At 47.5% G+C, this 21,152-nt stretch overlaps 1 long non-coding RNA gene across 1 annotated transcript; it reads left to right on the forward strand.

Annotated features, from left to right (window-relative positions):
- The first annotated feature begins 8,537 nt into the window (after positions 1-8,537).
- Positions 8,538-17,731, forward strand: LOC144315168 (uncharacterized). Its single transcript, XR_013380931.1, has 3 exons — positions 8,538-8,690; positions 16,132-16,224; positions 16,342-17,731. It is a non-coding gene; the product is annotated as an uncharacterized LOC144315168 (long non-coding RNA).
- Positions 17,732-21,152: the final 3,421 nt, after the last annotated feature.

Genomic DNA, 21,152 nt, shown 5'->3' on the forward strand with positions numbered 1-21,152 from the left:
TTTGAGGGCTGAGAAAGATGTCAGAGTTGGTGGCACACAGGGTGGTTTGCCCATAACCTTTGTGCTTTGAAGAACTTTCAAATTACACTCTGGCTGGCTTTGCATAAAACCCTAGTGTTAACTGGTAAGTATCTTAGACTCAAGATGGGACCGGGCTTAGGTTAAGGGACGTTGGGTAACAGCCACACCATCACCCTGGGGAATGCTTCCCCATAACAAGAGAAAATTAACAAGGCAGGGAGCTCCCAGCCAGCCCCTGGGTAATTCAGGTTCTCCCGGTAGTGAGCATTACATACGGCCCACAGGCTATAAACCACCCTAACAGGCATAATGACTTCCGCACCTCCACCTGAAGGGGCTCATTGCAGTAAGGTAACAGCTCCTGCAGATGCCTCTAGCTTTAACTATGGGAACACTTGCTTTATAGCACCACCTGAATGATCTACATCCTGCTCTCGTCAATGGCAATTTCAGGAGTGATTTGGCTTCTGTCTTTAGTGCCTGTGTGTCTACACAGCACCCTGAAACCTTTGGCATTGGGAACAGGTGAAGGGGGATGTGTCCCAGCTGCAGAGCTGGGGATGGGTAAGAGATGGGCCTTGAACTAGATGTTAAGAGAGAACTCTGAGGGGTTCACGCTAATCAGAGGGATAAAACTAATCCCTATCTTCATTCATTCATTCAATCAATCAATCACAAATCCTTACTGAGTCCTCCTGTTTACCAAGCACAGTATTGCTTACTTGGGATGCAAAGAGAAAGGAGACAGAGGCCTTTCTTTTAAGATCTCCTAGATGAGAGAGGGAGGCAGAGTCAGTCGTGTGCTGGAGCCACCTCATGCTGGATAGTGAGGCACCGCTGCCCAATAATCAGAAATATTGTGTATTTACCCTACCCAAATCAGCAGACTATAAATCAGAGGGATATTTTTTTTCATTTTTTTAAGTCTTTGGAGAGCCAGCTTATCCTCACACCATGGTGAGATAGATATAACTGACAAAATGCCTACATAGATAGAGAGCAAACAACCCATGGAAGACTGCTTCGTGGGCTTGACATCTAGACCACCTATTTTATTTTATTTTTAAGATTTTATTTATTTGGGATCCCTGGGTGGCGCAGCGGTTTGGCGCCTGCCTTTGGCCCAGGGCGCGATCCTGGAGACCCAGGATCGAATCCCACATCGGGCTCCCAGTGCATGGAGCCTGCTTCTCCCTCTGCCTGTGTCTCTGCCTCTCTCTCTTTCTCTCTTTGTGACTATCATAAATAAATAAAAAAATTTTAAAAAATTAAAAAAAAAGATTTTATTTATTTATTTGATAGACAGTGAGAGCACACAAGCAGGGGGAGCAGCAGTCAGAGGGAGGGAGGGAGAGAGAGAGAGAGAGACGCAGACTCCCCCCTCCTAAGCAGGGAGACCGATGAGGCGCTCAATCGCAGGACCCTGGGATCATGACCTGAGCCCAAGGCACATGCCCAACCAACTGAACCACCCAGGCACCCACCCTAGACCACCTATTTTAAGTCCTGGCCCTGCCACTGAGCTGTGTGACCATGACAAGTTAGTTATTCAACCTCTTTGAGGCAGGGCAGCTGGGCTACCCTCGCATTAACAGTTGAGGTCACTAAGGAACAAGACAGTACAGTGACTTGCCTAAGACAAGAAGCAAGGTCTCCTAAAATCCCAGCCTCTTGGTGCTTCTTCTTTCAATATATCTCTAATTATTGGAAAAGTGACTTAAAGCATGTGTCCTCCAGATGGTGGGGAAATAGCAAAATTGTTCTTGATTAAAACACTCCTGCTCAGCATACAGCGCTCAGTTCAGTGTCTTTTCCTCCAGGAAGCTTTCCCTGACCACTCATCTCCTCAGTGTAATTATTAGCCTCTCCATCCTCAGGACTCTGAACCTGTCTTCTTCAGACTGCAAATATAGATCTGGTTTCTTTGCAGGGTATTTATCTGTTTACATGTCTGACCTTCCCATTAATCCTTGAAGACAAGAACAATAAAAATTGAAACAGTTCTTTTTTTTTTTTTTTTTAATTTTTTTTTTTTTTTTTTTTTTATGATAGTCACAGAGAGAGAGAGAGAGAGAGAGAGAGGTAGAGACACAGGCAGAGGGAGAAGCAGGCTCCATGCACCGGGAGCCTGACGTGGGATTCGATCCCGGGTCTCCAGGATCGCGCCCTGGGCCAAAGGCAGGCACTAAACCGCTGCGCCACCCAGGGATCCCAAAATTGAAACAGTTCTATAATTGTTTTATTCATACTCCACTGTACTTTAAAGAGTATTTAAGAAAAAGAAATACAGTACAAAAAAATGGTAAATGAGAAAATTCAGTTTCTGGATAAGGTTAATACTCCAAATTAGGTTAATACTCCAAAAAAGGTGCATACACTGGAGCTGCACTTAGGCTCTGAGATACCTGGGAGAGCATGCAAAGAAGGAATTGTGATGGGTTCCAGGATCGACCATGTTCATCAAGTGAATACAAGTTAGTGGCATTGAAGATGAACAATGGTTCCTGGCACTAGGATCGGAAAGAAACTTTTCATATGGATTCTCTTCAAGAGAAAGCATGTAACATGATGAGTAATCATCTTAGCTATGTCTATTCCATAAAAACCGTGGGGACGAATCTTGGAATGGCCCCAAATAGTAACTAATGTCCATTACCACAGTTTGTTCTCATAAAACTGTTTTCATAACAACATCAAAACATGTCGTCCATGTGCCTAGGTATCTGACGATTCTGCTCTGTCTAGGGGAATGTCATGGAATAATTGATAGAGGATTCTTACACTGGCCTTTATGAGGCCTCTGAAACCCTAACACGGTCTGCACAATTTTCAACATGTGTTTATGCACATTTTTCTAGGGTGAGAGTCCATGAGTTTTCCCCTAAAGGTTCAGAACCTCTAAATTAGAAAAACAGCTAGATTGTATCTCTGTAGATGATTTCTTAACCTGTCACACTTTGATCTGGATCATTTGGCCAGAAGTTTGGGGTTATCCTACATGATGAGTACCTGGAATCAGATATTTGGCCAGAAGTTTGGGGCTATCCTACATGAGTAGTACCTGGAATCGGATATTTGCTGGGGCAGGTGAGGTGGTCAGTTGAACCAGGCAGGAGTAGTTTATGTGTCCCTATGAGAGTCGAGCTGCTCAAGGAGCACGCGCGCTTGAACTGAAGACCAGAGCTGGTATGTAGCCAAGCCTTTGTGGAGCGAATACCTGGAAGGAGCATCACCCAATTAACAGTGACAGGTGCCACACAAATTCCTGAAGTCCTCCGTAGTATTAGAAACAAATTAATAAAAAAGAACCAAACCCCAAACAGAAACAAATTCACAGAGCTGGGGAACAATCTGATGGTTGCCAGAGGGCAAGGGAGGGTAGGGAGACAAGTATATTAGGGGAAGGGGATGAAAAGTTACAGACTTCCAGTTATAAAAAAAAAAAGGACAAAAGACACAATATCAAACACGGAATATAGTTAATAATATGTAACAACAATGTCCAGCGACAGATGGTGGCTAGATTTACCGTGGTGATCACTTTGCAATGTGTATAAACGGTTGAATCACTATGTGGTACACCTGAAACTAACATAATACTGTACGGCAACTACACTTGAATAAAAAAGAAAAAGAAAAAAGGAAATGAGAAAAGGAAAAGGAAAGAAAACAAAAAAAAACAAGCACCAGGGCCGCACAACCGAGCAGGCATCCTGGCCACTGGCCACTGTGGACTCCGCGCACGGCCCCGAGCGGGAGCCAGCCGGGGAGGGAGATAGAGGCTCTGAGGGCTCGGTCCTCCTGAGCCATTGCTGCCTTTAATCAGGTTGATTAATAAGAGTCAGTAAATAAACTCTAATCAAAAGACGCCCTAAGCCCTGAAGAACTCCCCTGCTCTCTCGCTATTTATTTGTTTTGGATTAATTTTTTCTTTGTGGAGATGAAAAAGGAGCCATTATCCAAATGAGGCCGGGTAAGGTGATTAGATGTTATTTACAGAAGGGGGCAAGGGGCAGATGAAATCATCCAGTGGACCCTGGGTGTGCTGAGCAAGACATTATTTTGTTAGCAGTGTCACTGTTTTTATGGTTGCAGAGGGATGCCTCCGGTGTGGTGAGGAGGGATTCCCTGTTTCAGTAATCGCCCGTTACAGGAACTTGAAAAGTTGGTAATTTCCAATACAGCGACGCTCAGGGGGCCTGTGTCTAATGCAAACCACAGATTTGTCAATCAGTCAATCCGGAGATACGTATCGATCGCCTACTACGTGCAAAAACATATCAGAAGGAGGGAGCAGGTGTGAGGCGTGACCCAGACTCCACAAAGCTTTCCTGAGCGTGCAGTGCGATGAGCAGAGCTTCCCTACCTTTAATGCGCCCTCGGCTGTCTGGACACCTTGGTAAAGTGCAGATTCTGATGCAGGAAATCTGAGGTGGAGCCAGAAACTCTTTGTGACTGACAAGCTGGTGCAAGGACCACACTCTGAGTAGCCAAGGGGGAGAACGGCCCCGAAAGAGGAGTTGGTGGGTGTGGGTTTCAAGTGGTCACCAACTTGGCCAAATCACTTTGGCCTTTTAAAAATTGCATGCCCAACTCCTCCCAGGGCACCTCTGGCAGAGACTCCGGGTGACTGGTGCAGCACACAACCTGCCCACATGTATGCAGAGCTCCTGAGTAGGTTGGCTTACAGACAGTGGCTCTCAACTCTGGCACTTTGTGATCATTCAGCGAGTTTAAAAAAATACTAATTTGTGAGCCTCCTGCTCAATGGTCAGATATAGTTCCATGAGGAGACTGGGCATTGGCATGTTCTCTAAAGCTCCCTAGGGGATCCTGAGATGACTCTCCAAGTCCCTCTCAGCTCAAGGTCCTGTGGCACTGAAACTCTTAGGCTGTGCCCACAGAACCCCTAGACTGGCTGGTTACCTACCTCTAGAAGACCAGAGAAGAGACATCACACAGAAGGAGAAGACCAGGGATTTCCCTGGAGGAAGTTAGTAGGTTTAACTTGATCAGAAGGGGAGGCCCCATCATCAGTGGAGCCGCAAGAACCAGGTGCAGAGAGGGAGCCCCAGCTCGAAGGTGGTTGTTCTTGGGACACGTTTCTACATGGGCAGGTGCCAGCACATACCCCGGAACTCCTGTTTGTTGACAGAGATCAACAAATAACCATATCCGCCGATGTATCACTGTGCACAACAGTGAGGGCTTGGAAGGAAAAGCAGAGAACACTCCAGCAGATGCCACGGTTTTTTTTTTTTTTTTTTTTTTTAAATATTGTATTTATTTATCTGAGAGAAAGACAGAGCACAAATGGGGGGAGCAGCAGAGGGAGAAGGAGAACCAGACTCCCCGTTGAGCAGGGAGCCCGATGCAGGGCTCCATCCCAGGTCCCGGGCACTATGACCCGGGACCATGACCTGAGCCAAAGGCAGCTCCTTAACCAACTGAGCCCCTAAGAGGCCCCGATTTAGACTGGGGGTTTGAGAAGCGGCCACAGAGTGAGAGCAGAGGAGGAACATGGAGGGACAACTCACTATTTATTTATTTATTTATTTATTTATTTATTTGGGGGGGGCAGCTCTTTCTGTCATGGGTATCTGTATATGGAGCCTTATGGAGTCCCCACCATCCATCTCAGTCCCATCCTAAGGACATGGGGTGAGGGGCACCGAAGGTGTACCTGCCTGGGCCTGCACTGTGGCCCTCCTGAGGCCTGCATTGGCTCCTCCCTGGTCTTGGAATCGGGGGTGTCAGGACACACATTGGGCGAGAGCGGGGTGCAGGGCTGTCCGTCTCAAGTGCCCTCTTGCTTCTCCTGCTGGCGGCCTAGCTGGACATCTGTGTGTCTGTCCCTGTCCACACTGTCCCCCACTTGTGTGCTGGGCCTCAGCCTGGTGACGGAGGCCCCAAGGCCTGGAGGGGGACAGCCTAGGGGCAGGGGACAGAGCTGTCTCCCCATGCCTTGGCTCAGGCTCCGCTTGGGCCCCAGTCTGCTGTCCCTGGACCCCTTTGGCACGGGGTCCCGGGGGTCTCCAGCTTGGGGAGCCTCCCAAATCCTGCCGCCGAGTGATTGATAGCGCCGCAGAGCCTGGAGACAAAGCCACCCTCTCTGGTTTTCCTATTAATGCTGGGTTATCTCCCATGGTATTGATTTTTTGTTTGGCTTTGGAAATTTCTCTTCTCTGTTTCTGAGCCGTTCCTATAAAAATGAAAGAGGAGGTGAGGGATGATGGCGCCCGGGCTGACAAGCTTTGCTGACTTGCAGTATTAGCTGCTGTTTTCCATTAGGTCTTGCAGAGCCTGTCAACTGCCTCCCTTGGGCGGAAATATATTTAAAACGTGGTACAAAAAGGTCCCCGTGTGTCAGTCATAAGGGCCTGCCACCAAGTTGTCTCTGGATTTCACTTTCCCACTCTTAGGACTCCGGGTCCCCTCACCAGGGCCACAGAGGTTTGGGCCCCTGGCTTCCCTCTCTCGGCTCCGGTCTCTCCCTCCTCAAAAGGCCAAGCTCTGCAGGACTGTCTGGGGCACTCACCCTCCGTCCCCTGGGACCTGTTCTGGTCCTACCTCTCCTCTCCTCACCCCTTCCTGCTCTTGGGCCACCAGCAGCCCTGGGCGTCAATGGCAGAGCAGCTTATAGGGGGATGCTCGTCCCTGGGATTTTGCCTTAAGTCGGATTGAAATGAAGGCTTAAGGATGTTGAACTCTGAACGGTGGGGTATCGTGCATCCAGCTGAGAGAGGGAGGATGGGAAGGCAGCAGTCCTGAAGTCTGGACGTGTGTCCTCGACCACTTCCACTTTCCCTGGCAGACCTTCATGTGGGCTGGGGTTTGGGGGACCAATGCCAGGAGGGTGGCTGCTTCTAAAATCCTGGGGCTGGTCATTGGCCTGTCAGTCAACAAGTATTTTAATTGAATTAAGGGCCTGCCTGCTTACAATGTTGTGCTGGGCCCACAGGCCTATTTTGTCAGGTGCTACTTCTCTTTCTCCATTCGTTCTTCATTTCACAAACATACGCATACACAGCGGCCACAGTGGCCAGGTGCAGGGCTAGGTGCTGAGGATGGAAAGAGTCAGTCAGTTCCTGGCCTTATAGAGCTGCCCAGGCCTGTGACCTGGGAGCCCTACCGGCCCTTCTCCCTTTGCAGCTCTAGCACATGCAGTCACCGGTCTTGGCTCCCTGCCACTGGCCTTGACTCTCTCATCCAGAGCCCCTATTCTAGGAGGCATAGGAGGCCCCCTGTACATGGCAGTCTACCAGCCTCCACCTTGTGCCCCTATATATGATGGAACATATGGCTAGGATTGCTCTCTTGCCTTGAAGTCTCCAATGACTCCTCATTCTGAGAATAAACTCAGAATGGCTTTGAATGGCACCCAGGCTTTTCATGATTTTGGTCCCTGTCAATCTACCCAAGCCCATCTCTATATTCCCCCTCACCTCACCCCTGAATTATTGAGGGTTCTTCAGAAAACCAAACCAATAGGGTGCGTGTATGTGTGTGTGTGTGTGTGTGTGGAATTGCCTCATATGATTGTGGGCACTGGTGTGTCCGAAATTCGTAGTGTGGGCTCGTAACCTGGAGATAGTGGTGCAGCCACAGTCTGAAGGCAGGCAGGCAGAGACCCAGGAGAGCCAGGGTACGAAGGCAGCTATTGGAGAACTCCTGCTTAGGGAAGTCAGCGTTTTTGTTCTGTTTAGGCCTTCAGCTGATTGGAGGAGGCCCACCACAATAAGGGCAATCTGTTTTAGCCAATAATTTAGTGATTTAAATATCAGTCACTGATATTTAAATCACTGAGGCCCCCTCTCAGTTGACACGTGAAGTTAGCCATCACACCCCCTTTTGCCTTTTATACCCTGGTGGTAGTTTCTAAATATGGTAGGTAGCCCGTCCTGCCTCTGAGCCTTTGTACTCTTTTCCTTCTGCCAAGTTTACCCTTCCCCACGCTTATCCACTCAGCAGACACCTTCTAACCAGTCCAGTCTTAGTGTGGACGTTCTCTCTCTTTTGGTGGCCCCTTCCTTGAGCCTCACAGAAAGCGTGGGTGCTTTTGCGTGACTGCTCCCACTCTGTTTTGTACTGAGCTTGGTGACATCATTTATCACGCCACAAGTATTGGTTGGATATCTGGCTCCACAGTGGGGAGGCAGGGCTTGTCTTTTCATTTAGGTCTAATGCAGGCCTTATGGTAGGTGTTGGAGGAAGATTTCTTGGGTATTAGGGCCTTAATCAATCTTAGTCTCATTGGCACCTCCTTTTGTTCACCTATCAAGTGGGAAACTGGACTAGCAGGACCATAACCACTCACTCCTCATCCTGATATCCATTATCCCCTTATCTCAGAGGGACAGAGCTTGTAACTGATCCCACTGTCACCAAAGAGTAGAACTACATTTCCCAGCAGCCTATGCAGCTAGGTGTGGCCACGTGATTAAATCATGGCCAATGGGATGTCAGTGGAACCCCTTCAGCACCTTCCGGGAGCTTTTCTTCTCTGTTAACTCCTTCCCGGAGCTGCCTGCGATCAAAGACCACCATCTTGAACAGCGAAGATGAGGAGCAGAGGCCTGGAAGTGGTTTACCAACAGATGACTATGGATGCCCCACATGTGCTGCTTCATCTGACTGTTGTGTCAGAGGAAAGAATGCCACTATCCTGTGTAAGCCACCATTTTTGGAGTCTTTGTGCAACGCAGTTGAACCTGATCTAAGGGATACCTCTGAAAAAGTGCTTTTCAAACTCTTCAGAGGAATCATCAGACACTCTGGCCTGGGGGAGTGGTCCAAGGATGTTGGACTTAGCCCTCCTTATTCCCTCTTGTCCCAGCCCGAGGGCAACTGTTTTACTTCTGTGTATTTTCCACATTGACTTAGAATTTGTTTGAAGATGGAAGGAACTAGGGATGCCTGGGCGGCTCAGCAGTTGAGCATCTGCCTTTGACTGAGGGTGTGAAACCGGGGTCCTGGGGCCGAGTCCTGCGTTGGGCATCATGCATGGAGCTTGCTTCTCCCTCTGCCTGTGTCTCTGCCTCTCTCTCTCTCTCTCTCTCTCTCTCTGTGTCTCTCATAAATAAATAAAATCTTAAAAAAATAAAAGAAGTTGGAAAGACTAGATGCTCCCCAAAGGCTCATCCAATGCTGACATTCTGAGACTTTGTCCCTATAGACAAATGGATTAAAAAGGGCACAGTTCCCTAAAGAAGAGCAGGTTTCTCCATGAGGCATCTGTAGACATACATGGACACAATGGCTTTTTCTGATGGTGGAATTTAGGCACTGTGGTGGGCACTGGGGCACGTCTCTGCCTCCTTTATCTAGGTCTGGGATCTTGAGCCGTGTCTTCCGCAGTTCCTGCTCAACCTGTACTACCCATCCCAGAGCTGGGCCCAGCTGTCAGGGGTTCTTCACTGACTCTGCTGAATGAACGTTGGGATGAATGAGCCTGTGCTGACTACTCCTCACTGTCTTTTGTGCTGAATGCTCTCATTTGCTGTCTTGAGAAAGCTGTGGGTTTGTTTTTTGGCCTCATTTTTACCCCAGTCTTACCCCAGGAGTCTTTGTGGAGGATCCCAGCACTGAGCCCATGGCAGAGGACACTGGACACACAGCCTAGGTGTCCATACTTGTGTGGTGTATGTGTATATGGCACATGGCTTGTCATTGTCTCCCCCTCCCAGGCTGGGTCACTTTGCCCAGGAATACACCCTGGTGGCCCAGAATGGTGCCTATTGTGTTAGGTGGTAAATTTAGAGTACCAGCCAGTTGGGAAGCTGTCACTCTCGGTAGTTGAAGTGTGTGGGCCGAGGGCGGGGCGGGAGACGGGAACAGAGCTGAATGGTCCCTTCTGGGCTTGCAGTGGAACTGCCCCAATTCCGTGATGAGCACGGCTTTCATAGGTACTATGAAAGTTACTACTACTGGTGGTGGTTGGCACCTTTCCCTGAGAGCCAGTACTACCTCCATCTTCCTGGGTCCCACCTGCGCAGTCTGGATGCAATGGGTGTGTGAGAATTTGTGCATGTGTGGGTGTGTGCTCGTGTGAGCAGGTATGCACAAGTGTGTGTGTGTGTGCACGCCTACAAGAGGCTGCCCTGTCACCGCTGCCTTTAGCCATAGCTCAGCTGCCAACTCTGATGAAGGAAAACCTGCACTTTGCCCCCACCATGCAGCCCATCACTTTTCCAGCTGGGCATCTGTCACCAGCTCTCGGGCAGGAGGGAGCATGTGTCATCTGGCCTGAGGGATGGCTTGGCCAGCTGAGGGGCTCTGACAGGAGTGGGACCTATGCCCTGGAGGTGAGGCAGGGCAGGCTCTGGCCAGTTGCCCCGGTGTGTGTGGGGTGGCCCCAGGAGAGAGGCCCTGGGTGCTTCCCCCCAACCCCCGGGGCCGTCCTGTCAGGTCAGTATGAGGGAGGTGGGCTGTCTCACCAGGACCAGGGAGTCCGACGGCATTCGTGCTGACCTGGGGTCAGCCACCATTAGTCACTCCCTCTGACGCTGTTTCTGTGGCAGGGTCCCCCGCAGTGGGGAGGGTGGGAAGGGGTGAGGGGCAGGGAAGGACAGCTCCCAGAGCTTGCCAGACCTGAGAGCTTGCTTGGTGCAGGGGGGACGAGGCCCAGGTCTGGGACCCGGCAGCAGGACCAGACTTAGGCAGATCTCCATAGGGGTAGCACTTGGGACCAGGAAGCCAGAGACCCAGTGTCCCTGCAGCTGGGATACTCCCCTGCCCTACATGCCTCCATTTCATCAACTGTAAGAGGAGAAAATTAATAGTCTTAGCTTGGTAGGTGTGGTGAGGGTAGAATGACTTGGTCTTTGCAGGGATTCAATGAGTAGCTGTTGTCCCCATTTTTACCGTGCTTGGGGCCTTGCCCTTCATTTGTCCTGGGATTTTGGGCAAGGGCAGCTTATCTCTCTAGGTCTGTAGGTCCTAATGACTAAGCTGAATCAGCAGCCTCCCACTCCTGGGCCATTACTGTAGAAGGGGACAGTGAGTCCTTCCCACAAGGCCAGTCACAAGGAGGGTCTTACAGAAAAGACTGGGCAGGGGATGAGGGACGGTGGTCCCTCACCCACCCATGTGAGGAGGTGGTTTGCTTTCTGTGGCAGTCAGGGCAGGGGGCGGCTGTGCTTTTCCAGGGGAAGGCCTGCCCTGTGCCTCCCTCATCATCCCTGTCGGCAGCCATGCTGGGGGAGTGGTCCTGCTCAGATACATGTGGCCGCTTTAAAAAAAAAAAAAGTGTAAATGTTGGAGATGGGATGCTAATATGCCAGGTGGTTCAGGGTGCCCAAGGCCAAGACCTGTTCTGGATTAAACTCAGCACCAACTATCCGTGTGTGTGCATGGATGTGTATGTGACCTCCCCTGGAGCTTGAGGGGCCGTCGGAGAACCTCACATTGCACAGGTCATTTTACAAAGAGGAAACTAGGCTTCTGGGAAGGTGAGACTTTCCTGAAGCCCCACAGTTAGAGGCAGAACCAAGGTCTGGCCAGAACCAAGGTCTCCTTAATCCTAGGAGTCTTGTACTCTTTCCAGGATAGTAAATTCCTCATTTCATAAATGAGAAAATGGCAGCCCAAAGAGGTGCAGTGACTCACCTAAGGCCACACAGCCAGGGCATTATCCCTCCTTACCCGTGATTCCCCAAAGAGTCCTGTTTTTCCTAATGGGTGATGATGACTATTGACTCTCAGTGAGAGATCCTGTGTAAAGAGATCACATTAGCCAGGGAACCAGATCCTGTATTCCATCTGCCTCTGAAAGCTGTGTTCATTTATTTCCTTCTGGAGCAGAGCAGACTGCCCCACAGAGCCCTGGCTGGGCCCCCACTGTGCAGACGTTGCTGTGGCCCTATGGCCTCCTCCTTGATGAGACCTCCCAGCTCCCCCAGACTGCCCACCCTACAGCGCACACTCAGCCTACAGCCTCCGACTCACCAGGACATAAGCTGGGCAAGGTCCTGCCCCAACAATGGCCACAGGCTCTGGACTGGACACATTCACATGGATCATTATAGGTAATTCTACAATGGCCTTTCAAGGAAATGCCGTTAACATTCTTCATTCTCAAATGTATAAATCAAGGCATGAGAAGTTTAAAGTAACCTGCCAAATGGGATGCTGTGCGTAGGTGGTAGCTGGTGGTACAGGGATTCTTGCTGGAAGCAGGTTGAGAGCCCAGCCCACTCATCACCACCTAGTCTTTTATTTTTTTTATAAGACTTTATTTATTTATTCATGAGAGACACAGAGAAGAGAGGCAAAGACACAGGCAGAGGGAGAAGCAGGCTCCCCGTGGGGAGCCCAATGTGGGACTCGATCCCAGGACCCCGGGATCATGACCTGAGCCCAAGGCAGATACTCGACCACTGAGCCACTGACCACCCAGCCACCCACCCACTGAGCCACATTCAATTCAGATTGAATGTTTTTCAATCTGATGAGTATGAACTGGTAACTCACTGCCATTTTTAATTGACATTTCTCTGATTTCTAGTTAGATCAAGCATCTCCTGAAGTTATCAGTAATTCTCCTCTTTTGTCAATTGCGTTTCATATACTTGGAACTTCTTTCTTCTAAGTTGTCTGTCTTTTTCTAGTAGGTTTGTAAAAGTTCTTTAGCTATTCCAACTACTCCCATATTTTTCATCGTGACGGTTGTAGATGTCTTCTTCCATCTCGTAGCTTCATTTTTCACTTGGATTAGCATGTGTATTTGTTTTAAAGTAGTCCCATTTGTCAGAGATTTCCTTGTGATTTTTGCTTTTCACATTTTGTTAACAGAATTCTTCTTAAACTAATGCTATACAGATACACTTCTACAGTTTTTTTGGGGGGGAAATGTTTGAATTTGGCTGTTTTCCATTTAGATCATTAATCTGCATGGAATTCATTTTTTCTATATGACATGAGGCAGAAATTTTTACTTTATTTTCTTCCATATGATAGCAATTGTCCCAGTATCATTTCAACAATTCAATGTTACGTTTGACAGATGGAGGTCCAAAGATGTGAGTTGATTTGCCCAAGGTCACATAATGACTCAGTGGTAGGATTAGGACAAGGAATATGTTTTCCAAAGTCCCCACCTGGCAGGCCAGCACGACCATCCTCCTGTGCCACATCAATCCTGCCATGGACTGCTTTCCACTGTTCTCATTTAGACATGTACAAATCTGAAGGTAATTTTCTTGAAAGAGGGATTCTCTCCTTTCCTCCTATTACCTTTATGCATTTAACACAGGCTGAGTATCCTAAGTAGGTACTTAGGAAGATCATTTTAAATAAATAAATCACTGGATTCTACAGATTGATTCCAGCGTAATAAGTTCTTTTAAATTCAGCTCTCTGTTTCATCTCCTGTATTTTTATATTTTTTCATATCTATTCATTCAACAAACATTTGCTGAACCCCTACTATGTGCCAGGCCCCGTGCTAGCTACTGGAGATTAAAAGAAGACTAAGTTGTATATTCTGTTCTCAAAGGACTTAAATTGTAGTAGAAGAGACTGAAAAGTTAACTAACTTTGTGGCTGTGCTATTTAAACATTATATGAGGGAGGCAGGAAGCAGATAAAATCTGACCAAAAAATCAGGAAGGCTTCCTGGGAGAGGAGATGTGTGAGCTGCATCTTTAAGGATGAGGAGGAGTGGTCCATTTGGCAAAGGTGGAGAAGGATGTGGTATTCCAGAATGGCATCATGGGCAAAGACAGAGATCTAGAGCTTCTGGCCATGATTCACTGTGACTCAAGCATAAAATAATTAGGTGGCTGGATCACATCTGCTCATTTTTAAGAGTTCAAGGCGCTTGCTTTCCCAGGTGATTCTGGACTAACTCGGGTTTGATCACAGCTTCTCACAGCACCCCCAATACTGCCTGCCTTGTCACGGATTGGACCAACTGGCTTCAGGCACTCTACTTGGTTGTTTTCCCCTTGTTTAAAGTGGGCCTCAACTTTTTGTTAAGGAGTGTGGTTTTCACCTTGTTTCACAATTGCAAATTGACATTCCCATTCTTGCTGTTGTTTCAGTTGCCAACGCTATTATTGTGGGCCTTTCTCATGCAGCCAGAATAACATATGAGACACCAGCCTGGAGTGACAGTGCGCCTGACAAAAACAGAAATAGCCCGGCTCATATTATTTGCAAAAGAATTATCCCCTGGAGGTGATTTTTAATTTGGGGGTTTGCTGCAAAATGGAAACCTGACCAAAGCTACTTTGCAACCCAAATGCTTGTCTTACCAATCAATTATAAAAATGAGACTTGCTGGGTCCTATAGCAAGTCTTTCTGGGCTCTCTCCTTTAATGGGTCAAGTCCAAGCAGCCTCTATTATTGGGAAAAGCTGGGGGCAACTGAGCAGTTTAATTTGCTGATGAGGGGGAAGGGAAGGTAGAGAAAGTGGTTTTCACAACCCAAATAAAGAACAGCACAAAAGGTGGGTGGAGCAGGTCTAAATTAAAGCCAGCTACGTCAGCTGGGTGGCAAGAAGGCAGCGTGTGGCGTGCTGGTGGTTTGTTTGTAAGGGATTAATAATTCAGCCCCAGGAATCAGGTTAGGGCTTATGCACAGCAGACTTGCATAAAGGTTAATTGGTATTTATGGGGTACGGGTAAGTGGCATTTACGCTATTTTGGTATTTTGGGGGGACTTGAAGGAGAGGGAAAAGAGAGAAGCAGAATTGAATGTAGAGATACAGGGAGGTCTTTTCTCAGCATTAGGATGTTGTGAAATAGTTCTCCTAGCCCCAGCAGGGAGGGGCTGGGGGGCTCAGAGCCTTGATGGGCTTGAAAAATGAATTTCTGTGTCGCCTCCATTGTAAGCCTTGCACATGCTATTTAAACTTGACATGTCATAAATCCAATAGCAGCAAACAAGATGGCACTGGCTTGCTGTCCACTTTATTTGTGTGGATGCAAGAAATGATGCTCCATGAGAAAGTGACAGGCCCTGCCAGCCATTTGGTCTAGGGGACTCGAGGGCTGGCCCCAGGGACCCTAGAAGCAGGGATGCAGGGTTGGGACCACCACCTGATTTGGGGCATCAAGTCGCCTCTGTCCAAATGGCATCTGCAAGATGTGGGCTTAGGGTCAGGGCATCTCTCTGGATCCCACAATAACCTTTTCTATAGGGGATTGGTGTGTGTGCTTCTGAGCTACTAGAAAAATTATCCCTGGTTTCCATGTATGTATAATCAACTGTCTCCTCACTAGGCCAGAGCTCCTTGGGGGCAGCACCAGGTCTTGTTCATGCTTTATAGTCAGCATGAGACCTTGGCATTCTTCTAGGTCAGGTTTGTTAAATGGATACATTGGATTGTGGGGGAAGGTCTATGCCTGCACCGGCACATTCCAGGGGGCAGATGTCTTCAGTCTGTACTGGATCAAGTAGCCATTTAAATTCAGTACTGACTTGATTATTTGAGAAGCCCTACAAGATTTTCCTGTATCCACACATCTCATTTGCGGCCTCTTTGACTTTTGGAACCTTCACTGTTAGTCCAACACCTTGTGCACATCAAAAGTCTCCATTTCCTCGGTGCCTTTGTATTTTGCTATAACTCTCAAAAGCATCTTATTTCGGAATCTGAGGACTGTCAATCAGCTCTGGATTTTGTATTAGACCTAATGTTTTGTTGCTAGCATTAGTGACATTCTTCTAAGGAAGAGCCCAGATCTGAAGAAAAGCTCCCAAGCTTTTCTCTTTCCTTCCCCCGCCCCCTTTCCTGTGTGATCAAAGTACACCACAAAGTCACTTCTCAGACAACACTTCTCACACTACAAAGGTCCACTCAGCTGGTCTTGAAAGCATCAGTTACATCCTCTTGCTCTTGAACACATGCTTCCTCTGGGACTGAATTTTAGCATTTTTTAGGAACAACTCCTTTAAAGCCAGCTTTCCTTGAAACGTGAGGATAAAGAACAAGAAGAACCTCAAAAAGATTCACAGTGCATTCTCTTGCTTCGGTATAGGACTTTATTAAATCATCTGAAAGCCTTAAATTTCCCTGAGAAGATTCTCTAGTCTTCTGTCCTCCATGACTTCAGACCCCTGTTGGTCTGAGTGTTAATTTGATTTTCTAATTACTTATTTTCCAGCTGAAAATTCAGCCCAAAGGCTTTCTCCGTACATCAAAATAGTTTGCTTCTCTTCCTTCCCTGGTGTGTTTGACCAAGGCCCCAGAGAACGTGGTGAGTATGACAGAAACCTGGTTAGGAGGAAAATGGGGAGGTGGACATGCATTAAGAGGGCCACAGGGAAAAATTCCTGAGGGAGTGTCCCTGGTCCCTGTTTTATCCTCCCCACAGTATCTCAGAAGCCTCCCTGACCTTGTTCCCTTCCATCAGGACAGAGATGTTAAAGGCTGGCAGAGCTCTGGGTACTTGAACTGATGTCTGAGCCTGGAGGGATAGAGTGGAATACATGGACTGCAGGCCCCAGCCAGGACTTCCTGAGATTAAACATGTTCCTCCTTCTCTTCCTGTCATGCTCTGATGAAAAAAGCCAGGTAGACCAGGTTTGAATCCCAGCTCTGACACTTCATAATCGTGCAGTCTTTCGGCAGATTGCACAAGCTGTCACTCTTAGTTTCCTCACCTGTTAAATGGGAATGGCAATAGCTAATTTGTAAAGTGTTGAGAGATTATGTATCACACGAGTGTGAATCCTTGTTCTGTTACACGCTGGCTTAGAGATCGTGGAAGGATCACTTACCCTCTGTGTGTCACAGTTGCCTCTTCTGAAAAACACGCTGAAAGAAGCGCGTACCTCAGCTGATTATCAGTGGGTAGGTTGGTGGTGAAGGGTGTGGCCTCTGAAATGAGACCCCTTGGATGTGAATTTCAGGTCTGTTCTTTCCCACCTGTGTGACCTTGGGCGATCCATTCAACCTCTCTGTGCCTCAGTTCTGACATCTTTAAAATGGGACTCATGCTAAGTACCAACCTGTAGTATCAGTCAGGGTAGTGCCGATCTCTGCTGTGAGGGGTAAGTAAATTAATATCCACCAAGCACATAGAGCATGGCCTGACATGTTGCAATTTCTGTGTGTTAGAAATTACTGCTGAGGAAACTTAGTGAAATGATACAGAAGAAATCACCAGAAAGGTGTCTGGTACGTACTAATCCTTCGATAACTGTCGGCTAAGGCAGCTGGAACACAGGGCGAGTCTTCAATAAATATTACTTCTCTTCCTCTGTCTCAGGTGTGTGGACTGCGGAGCTCTCCTCTTAGCTGAATTACACAGGCCAGGTAGGCAGGTGGAGAAACCCTGAAGCTGAGGCTAGCGGGGCATGGGGGATGGGGCCTTAATGGAGCTTAGAGGCTGTTCACTCCAACAACACTCTTTTGGTTAAAATGCCACCAAGGAACAAAGTACTGCCCTAAGCATTCTTATTTTTGGTCAATATGCTGCAAGGAAGCAAAGGAAACAGAGGGCTAAATTAAAGCAGGATTTATAAATACTTTAATAATGATGAATAAATGATTCACCAAAGTTGCTTGCGAAGTAAATTATTCCAAGATGCACAGAAAGCTGTCAGAGTGATTGTAAACTAGTTAATAGATGATATTACAACTTGCGAGGAAGCAGCTCAGAGCAGCAGCTCAAGCAATTATTTATGCCTCCGCACATCCTAGTATAATTTAAGAAAAAGGGAAATTAACTTATGAGCTCTTAATAAAGTATTCATGCTATCTTAATGTGAAATGTTACCAAAATTATTTACTGACTTATTGATTCTGTTAGGTTTGATGTTACTCTTGGTATTTTTTCTTATTTAAACCAGGTGGGAAAGTTAACTAAGGCAGTGTGGCCTTTTATTTAAACAGTTCCCTTCCCTAGAAATTTCTCAGGATCTCAGGAAACCTCGCAGGGATATGGGGTGGAGGTGTAGGCATTGGAGGAGGCCTGCGGGTGTACAGCATGAGGGACCAGACGGTGGGCCTGGATGTTCTTCAGAGACTGTGGTGGATCCTTGGAAGGTCAGAGTTGGAAGGAGCTTCATACATCTTCTGATCCAACCCCTAATCAGGAAACTGAAAGCTGGAGAGGACTCACCGAAGCCTTCATAGCTCAAGAGTAACAGAGTCCAGGTGCACTACGTCATGCTGGAGCCCTATCTGGTGTCCCTCATGCCACATGGCACCCTTCAGGGGACCAACAGAGATTTCCCCATAAAGTGGAAAAGAAGTATTAACTGCTGACTGTGTGCATGGCACTGAGCTAAATATTGAGCCAACCAGGCATTAGGCTCAGATGTGTAAAACAGAAAGCCCAAATAAGGTAACAGAGATGAAATAGTGGTTATACACAGAAAGTTTGGGAGCAGGTGGTTGGTTGTGTGAGTTAGAGCCAAGGTCTCTTCTGGCTCTTTGGCCTTTGCCTCATGCCTACAACATGGTTGCTGTTCCAGCCATCACCCATGTTCTCAGCAGAAGGAAGGACAAAGGTAGAAGAAAGGAAGCAAGACCTATATCTAAGTCAGGCAGACATTTCCCAGAATTCCTCATGGAGCTTCCACTCATATGTTATTGGGTAGAACTGTATTCTCCAGCCATCCTTGGCTATGGAGAAGCTGGGAAATGTTGTTTATTTAGCTAGAGAAATGTAGTTTATTTAACCGGGGCTTAATGAACCCCCAACAAAATGGGGATTCTGTTAGAAAGGAAGTAGAAACTAGATATTAGGTAGGTACTGACAGTCTTTGCCATGCCTGAATTATTCTACTTATTTCTCATAATCCTGTGGGACAGACATCATTATCATTCCCATTTTATAGATGGGAAAACAGAGGCCTAGGGAGATGAAGTAATCCACCCCAGGAACCGAGTGGAGGCTTAAACCTGGGACTGCATGGCATCAGAGGCTTTGCTCTTGACCCCTCTGCCATCCTACGTGTCTGGTAGGATATTCTTTCCTGCTCTGAATTTGACAACAGCTTCCTAGAGCCTCTGTCTCCCCATGAGGGGGCGGGTGGGAGACATTCTGAAGCAGCAGGAAGAACTGAGGCAAAGGCAGCCTTGCCTGGCCCCCAGCCAGTGGTTTGTGCAGAGGGGCCTCAGAGAACGTTGGCCATGAGGAGGTAAGGGGGGGGCAGAGATGGAACTTCACGAGGAGGCGAGTATTACAGATACTTCACAGGCAGCGTCAGTCTCAAGTGGAAGGCAGGGTGGATTCCGGGGCCTTCAGCCTCCTGCCCCTGCCCCTGTCCTGGTCCATTCCTCCCTCCGAGGATGCCTTTCAGCTGGTCACGGCTCTGTGTACCATTTCAGCTTTATGAAACCCTGATTCAAGAAAACATCCTATACCAGTTGGCTTGCATTCTCATGACTTTATAGAGAATCATGGAGGAACGACTGAGGTCATGTGATTTGTTCCCACTCCTTCATTTTGTAGAGAAGGAAATTGAGAAGTGTATCTCCCAGTTTTATACAGAGGTCAGTGGCAGATTGGGCTGGGACGCCAGGACTGCTGACCCCTGGTCTAATGTGTGTATGCACGTGCATTCCTATGCACCTATGTACCTGGTGTGTGCCTGCATATGCACGTGTGTGCACATGTATTTGCTGTTTGCATTTCTCTCCTGCTAAGGAAGACACTTTGAGAAATACCTGGGGAAAAACTGGTGACATGAGAAACAGTCCTGAAATCTTAGCATATGGGTGGATGCCTACTTTACCTTATCAGAAATCGGGGTTGAACTGGTCTCTTGACAATAAGAAAAGGCAGACCAACAGCTTAAGATAAGATGTAGAAGAGATGAAGCCAAGTGAAGCCCAGGCAACCTGTTGGGGAAATCTGTTGACAGGAGATGTGGGAATCCTGGCACAGATCTGCCTGCTTTAGTATAGAAACCTAGTTCTTTGGGCAACGACAAGCACCCAGGGCTGCTGAGCTTCTCCTTGGCTGCAATGGCATCAGGATGGGCTCAGATCTACAGGTACAGAGAACAGTATGGCTGCTGATAGGATGCAGGCTTTTCTTTGGGGTTTTTATAAATCAGCCAGAAAAGACAACCACTTTCTTGCTGAGATGTCCTATTCAAGGCCCACCCCAAGATCAACTGCTGGCTGACTTTGGTTCTCAGTCATGGAGCCTGGGGCAGCCTGTCCCAATCTGGGACATTGGCAAAGCTTGAGTTTTGATGCTTTCTACTTAGTCTTTCTTTCTTTCTTTCTTTCTTTCTTTCTTTCTTTCTTTCTTTCTTTCTTTCTTTCTCTCTCTCTCTCTCTCTTTCTTTCCTCTCTTTCTTTCTTCTTTCTTTTCTTTCTTCCTTCCTTTCTTTCTTTCTTTCTTTCTTTTCTTCCTTCCTTCCTTCCTTCCTTCCTTCCTTCCTTCCTTCCTTCCTTCCTTCCTTCCTTCTTTCTTTCTTTCTTTCTTTCTTTCTTTCTTTCTTTCTTTCTTTCTTTCTTTCTTTCTTTCTTTCTTTCTTTCTTTCTTTTCTTCTTTTTCTTCTTTCCCCCACGCCTGCTCCCCAGGGCAACTTTCTTCCTTGGTTTCTACCAACTGTTTTTACCCTGGGGTGCTCAAACAGAAGAGGTCCGAGAGAATATCCTGCAATTTGGCTATGCTGCCATAAGGGGCGGTAGTTCCATTGACCAGGTAGCATGAATGGTAACGTTAGAGGTGAAAACCAACAGTCAAAAGAACCAACTAGGGGTGGTGGAAGGGGAGGTGGGCGGAGGGGGGGGGGGGTGACGGGCACTGGGGTAGGCACTTGACGGGATGAGCGCTGGGTGTTAGTCTATATGCTGGCAAATTGAACACCAATAAAAAATAAATTTATAAAAAAAAGAATGTTTCTTTCGGCATTGTATTTATTTTTTTAAATCTTGAAATTGTCACCAAAATTTTAACATTAGGGGACAGCACATAAAAATCCTGATTTGGGCCTTCCTTTAAAATATCAAGACATTTGGCAACATTTCCTCAGGCCTACAGCCAGCTGGGGTTGGGGAGGGGTTGTCTGCGATGGGCATGCCATGTAGCCTCCATTGGTACTGTCCTCTTCTGGTTGGCAGTCTCTTATTACATTACCTGTCTGCTTCTCCAAACCCCTGGTTTAAGCTTTAGGCCTTTCTAGAATTAGAGATAAACCTAGTTTAAAAGAACATTAA

Source organism: Canis aureus, chromosome 6 (assembly GCF_053574225.1).
Source record: "Canis aureus isolate CA01 chromosome 6, VMU_Caureus_v.1.0, whole genome shotgun sequence".
Classification (NCBI taxonomy): Eukaryota; Metazoa; Chordata; class Mammalia; order Carnivora; family Canidae; genus Canis; species Canis aureus.